General features: G+C 58.4%; 1 non-coding gene across 1 annotated transcript; it reads left to right on the top strand.

Annotated features, from left to right (window-relative positions):
* The first annotated feature begins 12,576 nt into the window (after positions 1–12,576).
* Positions 12,577–12,695, top strand: LOC131871653 (5S ribosomal RNA). Its single transcript, XR_009369864.1, has one exon. It is a non-coding gene; the product is annotated as a 5S ribosomal RNA (ribosomal RNA).
* The last annotated feature ends 589 nt before the right edge of the window (positions 12,696–13,284 follow it).

Below are 13,284 nucleotides of genomic sequence, written 5' to 3'. Positions count from 1 at the left end.
TCGAAACACTCGGCATTGCTGCTCCCTAAGGTGAGCTTCTCCTCATAGGCAATTCCGCTCTTATCCGGTCACGTTTGTGTGCCCGAATTTCGCAAGGCAACCTCCATGGGACATGGAAAAGACTCGAGAAGAGAGCTCGCTCACGGGAGAGAGAAGCCAAGGAGACCACGAGAGTGCTGAGAGTGGGACAGCGCTGAATAGGCGGGAGAAGCCTGCGCGTATAAACGGAGATATATATCCAATTGCAACGAAAGAACGTGCCAAAGATCGAGAACAATGGCAGAAATGCTAGTAACGTGCACTTCGGGACCAACGCATCACCGGAAGACAACCGCCAAACATCGAAAGAGTCGCGATGCTCCGCAACCTACGTGCAAAGCGGTCGCACACCGGGTAAGGGAGTGAGAGCCCCAAACATAGCTGGGCGAGGCGCTCACTCCGCTCTTTAATATCTCGTTAATACCGCCAAGGAAATGGCACAAGCACACACACACAAGCATCCTCGGAAGAGGACAGTTCGAGTGACAGGTCAAATCCAAGAGTTCCGAAGACTACCTCCAGGAACAATCGGGAACAAGACCGATTACAAGTCGTCGAGTCTGTTACTGGGCGAACACGAGATGCGCACAGGAAATCGATCAGCCCTCACAATGGCCCAAGGCCAGAGATCGGACTGCTACGATTTACCCCAACAATCATCGTGCCACTCTTCGCAGAGAGGTGATAGACGCCAACGAGCCCGCGCATAGCAATCGAGGTGTAAAAAGGGCGTTGAAGGCAGGAAGCCTGGACGAAAGAGGCTACGAGGTCACCTCGAAGCGGTCTAAGAATCGGGCGCACTTGGGGCGACTACCAGTGCCAACCCCTTATCCCGCGGTGCGTCCGACACACAGAAATTTCCAAGGCGGCCAAGGAGCCTCCCCGCATAGCAATCGGGGTGTGAGGTTACGGATGCAGCATTGATAGCAATCGAGGTGTGAGGCGAAGGATGCAGAAGTGAGAGCCGAGGGATGTAGCAGAGATAGCAATCGGGGTGTGTGATGCAGAAGAGATAGCAATCGAGGTGTGCGGTGGGAAGGGCCCAGCAGCCAGAATGCATGAAGCGACGGATGAAGCAGTGATGACAACCGGGCTGTGAGGAGAGGAGGGATGCAGCCAAGAAAGCAATCAGGGCTCGAGGCAAGGGATGCATCAAGGATAGCAATCATGTTGTGAGGCGAGATTCCAAAGGCTAAACGTGAGAGGCTGCAGGGTCGACTCAGAGAGGTCTATGCATGTGAGAGGCTGAAAGCAAGGTCGACTCGGAGCGGTCTATGCATCGGGCGCGCTTGGGGCGACTACCAGTGCCAACCCCTTATCCCGCGACGCGTCCGACAAAGAGAACGTTCCAAGGCGGCAGAGGAGGTTACCAGCCGAAGGATGCAGTAGCAATAACAGGTATAGTTCCGCGGCGGCCGAGAAGACTCACCGCATAGGAATCGGGATGCGAGGCGAGGGATGCGGCGGGAAGGCCCCGACGGCTAAACGGAAGAGGCTGCAGGGCCGCCTCGGAATGGTCCAAGCATCGGATGCGATTGGGACGACTACCAGTGCCAACCCCTTATCCCGCGATGCGTCCGATACACAGATAGTTCCAAGGCGGCCGAGGAGCCTCACCGCATATCAATCGGGGTGCGAGGCGAGGGATGGGGCGGGAAGGCCCCAACGGCTAGACGGAAGAGGGTTCAGGGCCACCTCGGAATGGTCCAAGCATCGGACGCGCTTGGGGCGACTGCCAGTGCCAACCCCTTATCCCGCGATGCGTCCGATACACAGATGGTTCCAAGGCGGCCGAGGAGCCTCACCGCATAGCAATCGGGGGTGCGAGGCGAGGGATGGGGCGGGAAGGCCCCAACGGCTAGACGGAAGAGGCTTCAGGGCCGCCTAGGAATGGTCCAAGCATCGGACACGCTTGGGGCGACTACCAGTGACAGCCCCCTATCCCGCGATGCGTCCGATACGAAGATGGTTCCAAGGCGGCCGAGGAGCCTCACCGCATAGCAATCGGGGTGCGAGGTGGGGGATGCGGCGAGATGGCCCCAACGGCTAGACGGAAGAGGCCACAGGGCCGCGTCGGAATAGTCCAAGCATCGGACGCGCTTGGGGCGACTACCAGTGACAACCCCTTATCCCGCGATGCGTCCGATACGAAGATAGTTCCAAGGCGGCCGAGGAGCCTCACCGCATAGCAATCGGGGTGCGAGGTGGGGGATGCGGCGAGATGGCCCCAACGGCTAGACGGAAGAGGCTGCAGGGCCGCCTCGGAATAGTCCAAGCATCGGACGCGCTTGGGGCCACTACCAGTGACAACCCCTTATCCCGCGATGCGTCCGATACGAAGATAGTTCCAAGGCGGCCGAAGAGCCTCACCGCATAGCAATCGGGGTGCGAGGTGGGGGATGCGGCGAGATGGCCCCAATGGCTAGACGGAAGAGGCCACAGGGCCGCCTCGGAATAGTCCAAGCATCGGACGCGCTTGGGGCGACTACCAGTGACAACCCCTTATCCCGCGATGCGTCCGATACGAAGATAGTTCCCAGGCGGCCGAGGAGCCTCACCGCATAGCAATCGGGGTGCGAGGCGAGGGATGCGGCGAGATGGCCCCAAAGGCTAGACGGAAGAGGCTGCAGGGCTGCCTCGGAATAGTCCAAGCATCGGACGCGCTTGGGGCGACTACCACTGCCAACCCCTTATCCCGCGATGCGTCCGATACACAGATAGTTCCGAGGCGGCCGAGGAGGTGGGGGATGCAGCGAGATGGCCCCAACGGCTAGACGGAAGAGGCTGCAGGGCCGCCTCGGAATAGTCCAAGCATCGGACGCGCTTGGGGCGACTACCAGTGACAACCCCTTATCCCGCGATGCGTCCGATACACAGATAGTTCCGAGGCGGCCAAGGAGCCTCACCGCATAGCAATCGTGGTGCGAGGTGGGGGATGCGGCGAGATGGCCCCAACGGCTAGACGGAAGAGGCTGCAGGGCCGCCTCGGAATGGTCCAAGCATCGGATGCGCTTGGGGCGACTACCACTGCCAACCCCTTATCCCGCGATGCGTCCGATACACAGATAGTTCCAAGGCGGCCGAGGAGCCTCACAGCATAGCAATCAGGGTGCGAGGCGAGGGATGCGGCGAGAAAGCCCCAACGGCTAGAGGGAAGAGGCTTCAGGTCCGCCTCGGAATGGTCCAAGCATCGGACGCGCTTGGGGCGACTACCAGTGACAACCCCTTATCCCGCGACGCGTCCGATACACAGATAGTTCCAAGGCGGCCGAGGAGCCTCACCGCATAGCAATCGGGGTGCGAGGCGAGGGATGCGGCGAGAAGGACCCAACGGCTACACGGAAGAGGCTTCGGGGCCGCCTCGGAATGGTCCAAGCATCGGACGCGCTTGGGGCGACTACCAGTGACAACCCCTTATCCCGCGACGCGTCCGATACACAGATAGTTCCAAGGCGGCCGAGGAGCCTCACCGCATAGCAATCGGGGTGCGAGGCGAGGGATGCGGCGAGAAGGACCCAACGGCTACACGGAAGAGGCTTCGGGGCCGCCTCGGAATGGTCCAAGCATCGGACGCGCTTGGGGCGACTACCAGTGACAACCCCTTATCCCGCGACGCGTCCGATACACAGATAGTTCCAAGGCGGCCGAGGAGCCTCACCGCATAGCAATCGGGGTGCGAGGCGAGGGATGCGGCGAGAAGGACCCAACGGCTAGACGGAAGAGGCTTCGGGTCCGCCTCGGAATGGTCCAAGCATCGGACGCGCTTGGGGCGACTACCAGTGACAACCCCTTATCCCGCGACGCGTCCGATACACAGATAGTTCCAAGGCGGCCGAGGAGCCTCACCGCATAGCAATCGGGGTGCGAGGCGAGGGATGCGGCGAGAAGGACCCAACGGCTAGACGGAAGAGGCTTCGGGTCCGCCTCGGAATGGTCCAAGCATCGGACGCGCTTGGGGCGACTACCAGTGACAACCCCTTATCCCGCGACGCGTCCGATACACAGATAGTTCCAAGGCGGCCGAGGAGCCTCACCGCATAGCAATCGGGGTGCGAGGCGAGGGATGCGGCGAGAAGGACCCAACGGCTAGACGGAAGAGGCTTCGGGTCCGCCTCGGAATGGTCCAAGCATCGGACGCGCTTGGGGCGACTACCAGTGACAACCCCTTATCCCGCGACGCGTCCGATACACAGATAGTTCCGAGGCGGCCGAGGAGCCTCACCGCATAGCAATCGGGGTGCGAGGCGAAGGATGCGGCGAGAAGGACCCAACGGCTAGACGGAAGAGGCTTCGGGTCCGCCTCGGAATGGTCCAAGCATCGGACGCGCTTGGGGCGACTACCAGTGACAACCCCTTATCCCGCGACGCGTCCGATACACAGATAGTTCCAAGGCGGCCGAGGAGCCTCACCGCATAGCAATCGGGGTGCGAGGCGAGGGATGCGGCGAGAAGGACCCAACGGCTAGACGGAAGAGGCTTCAGGGCCGCCTCGGAATGGTCCAAGCATCGAACGCGCTTGGGGCGACTACCAGTGACAACCCCTTATCCCGCGACGCGTCCGATACACAGATAGTTCCGAGGCGGCCGAGGAGCCTCACCGCATAGCAATCGGGGTGCGAGGCGAGGGATGCGGCGAGAAGGACCCAACGGCTAGACGGAAGAGGCTTCAGGGCCGCCTCGGAATGGTCCAAGCATCGGACGCGCTTGGGGCGACTACCAGTGACAACCCCTTATCCCGCGACGCGTCCGATACACAGATAGTTCCGAGGCGGCCGAGGAGCCTCACCGCATAGCAATCGGGGTGCGAGGCGAGGGATGCGGCGAGAAGGACCCAACGGCTAGACGGAAGAGGCTTCAGGGCCGCCTCGGAATGGTCCAAGCATCGGACGCGCTTGGGGCGACTACCAATGACAACCCCTTATCCCGCGACGCGTCCGATACACAGATAGTTCCGAGGCGGCCGAGGAGCCTCACCGCATAGCAATCGGGGTGCGAGGCGAGGGATGCGGCGAGAAGGACCCAACGGCTAGACGGAAGAGGCTTCAGGGCCGCCTCGGAATGGTCCAAGCATCGGACGCGCTTGGGGCGACTACCAGTGACAACCCCTTATCCCGCGACGCGTCCGATACACAGATAGTTCCGAGGCGGCCGAGGAGCCTCACCGCATAGCAATCGGGGTGCGAGGCGAGGGATGCGGCGAGAAGGACCCAACGGCTAGACGGAAGAGGCTTCAGGGCCGCCTCGGAATGGTCCAAGCATCGGACGCGCTTGGGGCGACTACCGTTGCCAACCCCTTATCCCGCGATGCGTCTGATACACAGATAGTTCCGAGGCGGCCGAGGAGCCTCACCGCATAGCAATCGGGTTGCGAGGCAGATTATTGGGAAGGGAACCCCCTGGGATGCGGCTCAAGCAGTGCCCAAAGGGACTGGAATGCGGAATCACATCGAGAGACCCAAATGCTATACGAGGGCTCAAATCGAATTATCGATTTGGCCACGACATGGACGCATCGGAACGACTACCTTTGCCGAACCACTCGCAATTGCATCCATACCGAAACCAATAGACATTTCCGTTAGAGCCCTCGCATAGCATTCGGGAATCTCGCATGCCCCTCTAAATCGACCAATGCTGGCGCTCAATGAAAATCCGAGCGCTACCACCGTTCGAGCGCCAGCATTGGTCGAGTTAGAGGGGCACGGGGGAGAATGCTCCAGTCAACACCTCCCCTATATAAGTTATTTGTCCGATTCTCGCACAACCGTAGTCTGCCTCGTCGAATCAAACAACGGTCCCAGATTCCGACTTCCGTTCCGTAGAGACCCAAAAGCTAGATGGAGGCTCGCAAGAAAGAGAGTCGGCGCATAGCAATCGGGTTTCTCGAACGTTTAGGGACCGAGCTCACTTGCGGATAGGGCAAAATCCGCCAAGCAACCCAAAAGCTAGACGGGGGCTCGAATCGAATCGCCTAGGCGGCCACAACAACGACGTGTTGGATCGACTACCAGTGCCAAACCATTCAGCAAGACTAGTCTGTGTCGAGGCCGGATAGAGATTCTCAGAGAGCGCCCGCATAGCATTTAGGAGACCTGCCGCGTCCCTCACACTCGACAAATGGTGGTGCACGTTTATAAATCCGAGCGATCCCAACCCTTTCAAGCACCAACATCGGTCGAGATAGAGGGGCACGGAGGGGGCTGCGTGAGACAACACAGTCCCCTATATAAGTTATTTGTCCGATTCTCACACATCCGAAGAATGGTCATCAAATCGGACAACAGCCCAAACTTCCGACTTCCGTCCCAGAAAGCCCAAGAGCTATCTAAAACGTTCATGGCCGGAACTCGATCGCGGCTATACCAGTCCGCCAAGCAACCCAAAAGCTAGACTGGAGCTCTAGTCGAATCACCTCTGTGGCCATTGCAAGGACGTGTTGGAGCGACTACCATTGCCGAACCATTCCGCAGGTCGAGTCCATACCAAGGCCGCATAGAGATTCACGATGAGCTCCTGCATAGCAATCAGGAGACTTGCCGTGTCCATCACAATCGATAAATCCTGGTGCAAGATTTTTGCATCCGAGCGCTCCAACCAGTCGAGCACCAGCATCAATCGACATAAACGGGCACGGGGGGAGGATGCTCGAGAACACTACCTCCCCTATATAAGTTATTTGTCCGATTCTCAAGCAGCCGAAGTCTGGTCATCGAATCGGGTCAAAGACCACAACTTCCGACTTTACCCACAATGCAAGTCATCGAATCGAACATCGGCCCCCGAGTCGGACTCCATGCGTATGTCAGGTCATCGGACCCAAATTCCGCCTTCCTGCGCATGGCGGGCCATCAATATCAACTCGGTCATCGGACCCAAACTCCGCCTTTTTGCGTATGGCACGCCTTCAAATCGGTCATCGGACCCAAATTCCGCCTTCCTGTGCATGGCGGGCCATCAACATCAACTCGGTCATCGGACCCAAATTCCGCCTTTCTGCGCATGGCACGCCATCAACTCGGTCATCGGACCCAAATTCCGCCTTCCTGCGCATGGCAGGTCATCGGACACAAATTCAGACCTCGCCAATATGCCTACGTATCGAATCGGTCATCGGACCCAACTTCCGACTTCATCCATACTGTAGGGTCTTTGAGGTTGGCGCGGTGCGCTCAACCCAGGGAGTCGACCCATCGAAGCATACACCTCCCCTATATAAGCTATTTGTCCGATTCCCACACCTGTGTAGTTTGCACCTCTGACCAGGACATCGACCCCAACTTCCGAACTCGACTGCAACGACGGCACCAGCGCCTTGGTGCGCACCTTGCGACGCACAGTCCCAACATTCGCCTTCCTGCACATGGCAGGTCATCGGACCCAAATTCCGACCTCGCGAGTATGCCTACATATCGAATCGGTCATCGGACCCAACTTCCGACTTCATCCATACCGTAGGGTCTTTGAGGTTGGCGCGGTGCGCTCAACCCGGGGAGTCGACCCAACGAAGCATACACCTCCCCTATATAAGCTATTTGTCCGATTCCCACACCTGTGTAGTTTGCACCTCCGATCAAGACATCGACCCCAACTTCCGAACTCGCCTCCAACGACCGAACCAGCGCCTTGGTGCGCACCTTGCAACGCACAGTGCCAACATTCGCCTTCCTGCACGTGGCAGGTCATCGGACCCAAATTCCGACCTCGCGAGTATGCCTACATATCGAATCGGTCATCGGACCCAACTTCCGACTTCATCCATACCGTAGGGTCTTTGAGGTTGGCGCGGTGCGCTCAACCCGGGGAGTCGACCCAACGAAGCATACACCTCCCCTATATAAGCTATTTGTCCGATTCCCACACCTGTGTAGCTTGCACCTCCGATCAGGACATCGACCCCAACTTCCGAACTCGACTAAAAAGACCGCACCAGCGCCTTGGTGTGCACCTTGCAACGCACAGTGTCAACATTCGCCTTCCTGCACATGGCAGGTCATCGGACCCAAATTCCGACCTCATGAGCATACCTACTAATCGAATCGGTCATCGGACCCAACTTCCGACTTCATCCATACCGTAGGGTCTTTGAGGTTGGCGCGGTGCGCTCAACCTGGGGAGTCGACCCATCGAAGCATACACCTCCCCTATATAAGCTATTTGTCCGATTCCGACACCTGTGTAGTTTGCACCTCCGCTCAGGACATCGACCCCAACTTCCGAACTCGCCTGCAACGACCGAACCAGCGCCTTGGTGCGCACCAAAAGTGCGCACTTTTGGAGGGCACTTTTGTGCGCTCCAAAGGTGCGCACTTTTGGAGGGCACTTTTCTGCGCTCCAAAGGTGCGCACTTTTGGAGGGCACTTTTTGGAGGGCACTTTTCTGCGCTCCAAAGGTGCGCACTTTTGGAGGGCACTTTTTGGAGGGCACTTTTCTGCGCTCCAAAGGTGCGCACTTTTGGAGGGCACTTTTTGGAGGGCACTTTTCTGCGCTCCAAAGGTGCGCACTTTTGGAGGGCACTTTTTGGAGGGCACTTTTCTGCGCTCCAAAGGTGCGCACTTTTGGAGGGCACTTTTTGGAGGGCACTTTTCTGCGCTCCAAAGGTGCGCACTTTTGGAGGGCACTTTTTGGAGGGCACTTTTCTGCGCTCCAAAGGTGCGCACTTTTGGAGGGCACTTTTTGGAGGGCACTTTTCTGCGCTCCAAAGGTGCGCACTTTTGGAGGGCACTTTTTGGAGGGCACTTTTCTGCGCTCCAAAGGTGCGCACTTTTGGAGGGCACTTTTGTGCACTCCAAAGGTGCGCACTTTTGGAGGGCACTTTTCCTGTGCTCCAAAGGTGCACACCTAGGTGAGCACCTTCGACCACACCTTGTAGCACACCAAACTCTGACTTTCGACTTCATCCGCAATGCAGGGTCTTTGAGGTTGGCGCAATGCGCACAACCAGGGGAGTCGACCCATCAAACCCAACACCTCCCCTATATAAGCTATTTGTCTGATTCTCATACATGCGTAGCCTGCAGGAGCAATTAGGACATCGACCCCAACTTTCGGCTTCTAAACGAAAACAAGGTCTTTGAGGTTGGTGTAATGCGAACAACTAGGGGAGTCAACCCATCAAACCCAACACCTCCCCTATATAAGCTATTTGTCTGATTCTCATACATGTGTAGTCTACAGGAGCAATTAGGACATCGACCCCAACTTTTGACTTCTTAACGAAAACAAGGTCTTTGAGGTTGACGTAATGCGCACAACCAGGGGAGTCGACCCATCAAACCCAACACCTCCCCTATATAAGCTATTTGTCCGATTCTCATACATGTGTAGCCTGCAGGAGCCATTAGGACATTGACCCCAACTTTTGACTTCTTAACGAAAACAAGGTCTTTGAGGTTGGCGTAATGCGCACAACCAAGGGAGTTGACCCATCAAACCCAACACCTCCCCTATATAAGCTATTTGTCTGATTCTCATACATGTGTAGCCTGCAACAACGATTAGGACATCCACCCCAACTTCTGAATTCGTCTGCGTTGACCGCACCAAAGGTGCACGCCTTGGTGCTCACCAAAATCCGACTTCCGACTTCTTCTGCTATGCGGGGTCTTTGAGGTTGGCGCAGTGCGCACAACCAGGGGAGTCAACCCACCGAATGCAACACCTCCCCTATATAAGCTATTTGTCTGATTCTCATACATGCGTAGACTGCAGCAATGATTAGGACATCCACCCCAACTTTTGACTTCTTAAACAAGACAGGGTCTTTGAAGTTGGTGCAGTGCACACAACCAGGGGAGTCGACCCATCAAACGCAACACCTCCCCTATATAAAGCTATTTGTCCGATTCTCATACGTGTAGTCTGCAGCAGCGATTAGGACATCGACCCCAACTTCCGAATTCGTTTGCATTGACCGCACCAAAGGTGCACGCCTTGGTGTGCACCCTGGAGTGCACTTTGGTGCTCACCTCGGTGCACACTTTGGTGTGCACCTCGGTGTGCACCAAAGGTGCGCACCTTGGAGCGCACCAAAGGTGTACACTTTGGAGCGCACCACATAGGGTCTTTGAGAGGTTGGCGCAGTGCGCACACCAAGGTGGGTGTTGAGGTGCGTGCCGAGGTGGGTGGGTGCTAGGGTGCGCTCCATGGTGGGTGCCAGGGTGGGTGCGTGCTAGGGTGGATTCCAAAGAGGGTCATAGGGTGGGTGCCAAGGTGGGTTGGTGATATAGTGGGTTCAAAGGTGGGTACTAGGGTGGGTTCCAAGGTGGGTCACAAGTTGGGTGCCAGGATGCGTGGGTGTTAGGTTGGGTGCCAAGGTGGGCTCCTGCGTGGGTGGGTGCTAGGGTGGGTTTCAAGGTGGACGCGAGGGCGGGTGCCAAGGTGGGTAACAAGTTGGGTGTTAGGATGGGTGAGTGCTAGAGTGGGTGCCAAGGTGGGTGGGTGCTAAGGTGGATGCCAAGGTGGTTCACAGGGTGGGTGGGTTCTAGGGTGAGTTCCAAGGTGGGTCACAGGTTCAGTGCTAGGGTGGGTGTCAAGGCGGGTGTCGAGGTGCCTGGGTGCTAGGGTGTGGATGCCAATGTGGGTCATAGGGTGGGTACTAGGGTGGGCTGCAATGTGGGTGCCAAGGTGGGTAACATGCTCGGTGGGTTCTAAATTGGGTGCCAGGGTGGGTGTGCACCCACCTTGCCCGAGGTGGGTGCCAAGGTGCCAGTGTGGGTGGGTGCTAAGGTGGATGCCAAGGTGGGTGAGAAGGTGGGTGATAGGTTGAGTGGTAGGATGGGTGGGTGCCAAGATGGGTCACAGGGTGGGTGCAAGGGTGGGTAGGTGCTAGGGTTGGTGTCAGGGTGGGTGGGTGCTAGGTTGGGTTCCAAGGTGGGTGCGAGGGTGAGTGTCAAGGTGGGTCACAGGTTAGGTGCTAGGATGGGTGAGTGCTAGGGTGCAAAGGTGCCAGGGTGGGTGCTAGGATGGGTCGATGCTAGGGTGAGTGGCAAGGTGGGTCCACAAGTGTCAAGGTGGGTGCCGAGGTGGGTGCCAAGTCGGCGACTGCTATGGTGGATGCCAAGGTGGGTCACGGGGTGGGTGCCAAGTTGCTAGGTTGGGTTCCAAGGTGGGTGCCAACGTGGGTGCTAGGGTGCGTGGGTTAAAGGGTGTGTCACAACGTGGGTGCCAGGATGGGTGCGCACCCACACTGGCCAAGACGGGTGCGGGTGCAAGGTTGGGTTCCAAGCCCGGTCACAGGCTGGGTGCTAGGATGGGTGGGTGCCAAGGTGGGCACCAGGGTGGGTGCACCCACCCTGGCCAAGGTGGGTCACGGGGTGGGTCCTAGGGTGGGTAACGGGGTGGGTACTAAGGTGCGTGCCAAGGTGGGTCATAGGGTGGGTGCCAAGGTGGGCACCAGGGTGGGTGTGCACCAACCCTAGCCAGGGTAGGTCACGGGGTGGTTGTCGGGGTGGGCGTCAAGGAGCCAAGGTGGGTGGCAAGTAGCCAAGTTGCGTGCCAAGGTGGGTGTCGGGGTGGGTGCCAAGGATCCAAGGTGGGTGCCAAGGAACCAAGGTGGGTGTCTGGGTGGGTGCCGAGGTGGGAGCCAGGGTGGGTCCCAAGGTGAGTGCAAAGGTGGGTGCCAGGGTCAAGGTGAGTGCCAATGTGGGTTCCAAGGTGCCAGGGTCAGGGTGAGTGCCAATGTGGGTTCAAAGGTGCTAAGTTGGGTGCGAGGTTGGGTGCGAGGGTGGGTGGGTGCCAAGGTGTGCTAGGTGGAAGCCCGGGTGGGTCGGCATCCCATGGGTGTCGAGTTGGGTGCCTGATGGGTGCTTCTTGTCAAGTTTTAGTCGTCGGGACTCATTTCGAGCCTTAGAGGTCGTTTCTTGTCCGGTTGCCCTGTCTTCGACCTGGGAACCCAATTTTGGTCCTCGGGTCCCATTTTTTTTTGTCTCGCATCCCACTTTTGGCCTGTGGCCTTTTCGGGGTCGATTCTCGTTTTGGGCATCAGAGCATGTTTCTTCTCCTAAAACCCAATATTTGTTTATTAAGTCTCGGAACACATTTTTGTTCTCGTGGACCCATCATGGGTCTTGGAACGCATTTGTGGTCCTTGGGTCCCATTTTGCATCCCGAAACTTGTGTTTTGGTGCTTGATCCCTATTTTGGGTGCCCACCTTGCACCAAGTGCGCACCCGGGGCAAACCGAGCGCCTTGGTGCACCGGGGCAAGATCGAGCGTGCACCCGAGGCGCCCCGAACATGCACCAAGGTGCACTCGGCCCACATGTGAGCGCAGGTCGTTGCGCCCGAGGTGGTGTGTGGGCACCGCGTTGCAGACGGGACACTGCACGCACACGACGCCCCCTCCAGGTGCACGCACGTAGGCCGGGCCGGGTGCACACCCGACGCCCTAGCAAGGTGCGCGCACCCGGGCAGGGCTCACACTTGGCGAACGGGGCGCACTTCGCGAGGGAGGGTGTGCACCTCGACGGGGGTGGGTGGCCGGGGTGGATTCGCACGTGGGTCGCGGTTTGCTAAGTACACACTGCGACAAGCTCATAACGGGTGCGATCATACCAGCATTAGTGCACCGGATCCCATCAGAACTCCGCAGTTAAGCGCGCTTGGGCCGGAGTAGTACTGGGATGGGTGACCTCCCGGGAAGTCCCGGTGTTGCACCCTTTTTTAGTTTTTCGCCGGGCGTCGCAATGCTATTTGAATAAACCTTTTGCCCGTTTGCGTTCTCGTCGGGGCCGGGCCGGGCCGGGGTGCGCTGCCCGCACTACCGCGCGCGCGGGGGCGACACCGAGCGCGCACCCGAGGCACCCCGAGCACACAGGCCACGGTGCAACCCGGGCGTTGTGCGCGCACCCCGGTGCGCCCGAGGTGCTGCGCGCGCACCCAGGTGAAATCGGTGTGCACCTCGGCCAGTGCGCGCTCGGTCGAGTCGCGCACGTTGGCCAAGGTGCACGGTGATGTTTCTTACTCTAAGGTTCCGCACCAGACGCCCGGGACAGGTGAGCGAAGCTGGGCGGGGCCGGGTGCGCGGCCGGGGCAGGTGCACGCAGCTGGAGAGAGCTTTGGAGCACACTTCGGAGCGCACCAATGATGCGCTCCATTCAAAAGTTTCCTGAAAAGGCAAAAAAAGTTGAGATTATAGAATTTCCCACTTGAGAGATTGTAAAAAAAAAAAATTTAAAATGAAGGAAACGCGGGTGCCAAGGTGTGCGCAGCCCAGCCAAGGTGTGCGCACCAAGGCGCCCACCCTGGC

The sequence above is a fragment of the Cryptomeria japonica genome, unplaced genomic scaffold, assembly GCF_030272615.1.
Source record: "Cryptomeria japonica unplaced genomic scaffold, Sugi_1.0 HiC_scaffold_438, whole genome shotgun sequence".
NCBI classification, from domain to species: domain Eukaryota; kingdom Viridiplantae; phylum Streptophyta; class Pinopsida; order Cupressales; family Cupressaceae; genus Cryptomeria; species Cryptomeria japonica.
Note: the sequence above shows the minus strand (reverse complement) of the source record. Positions and strands in the feature narration are given on the sequence as shown.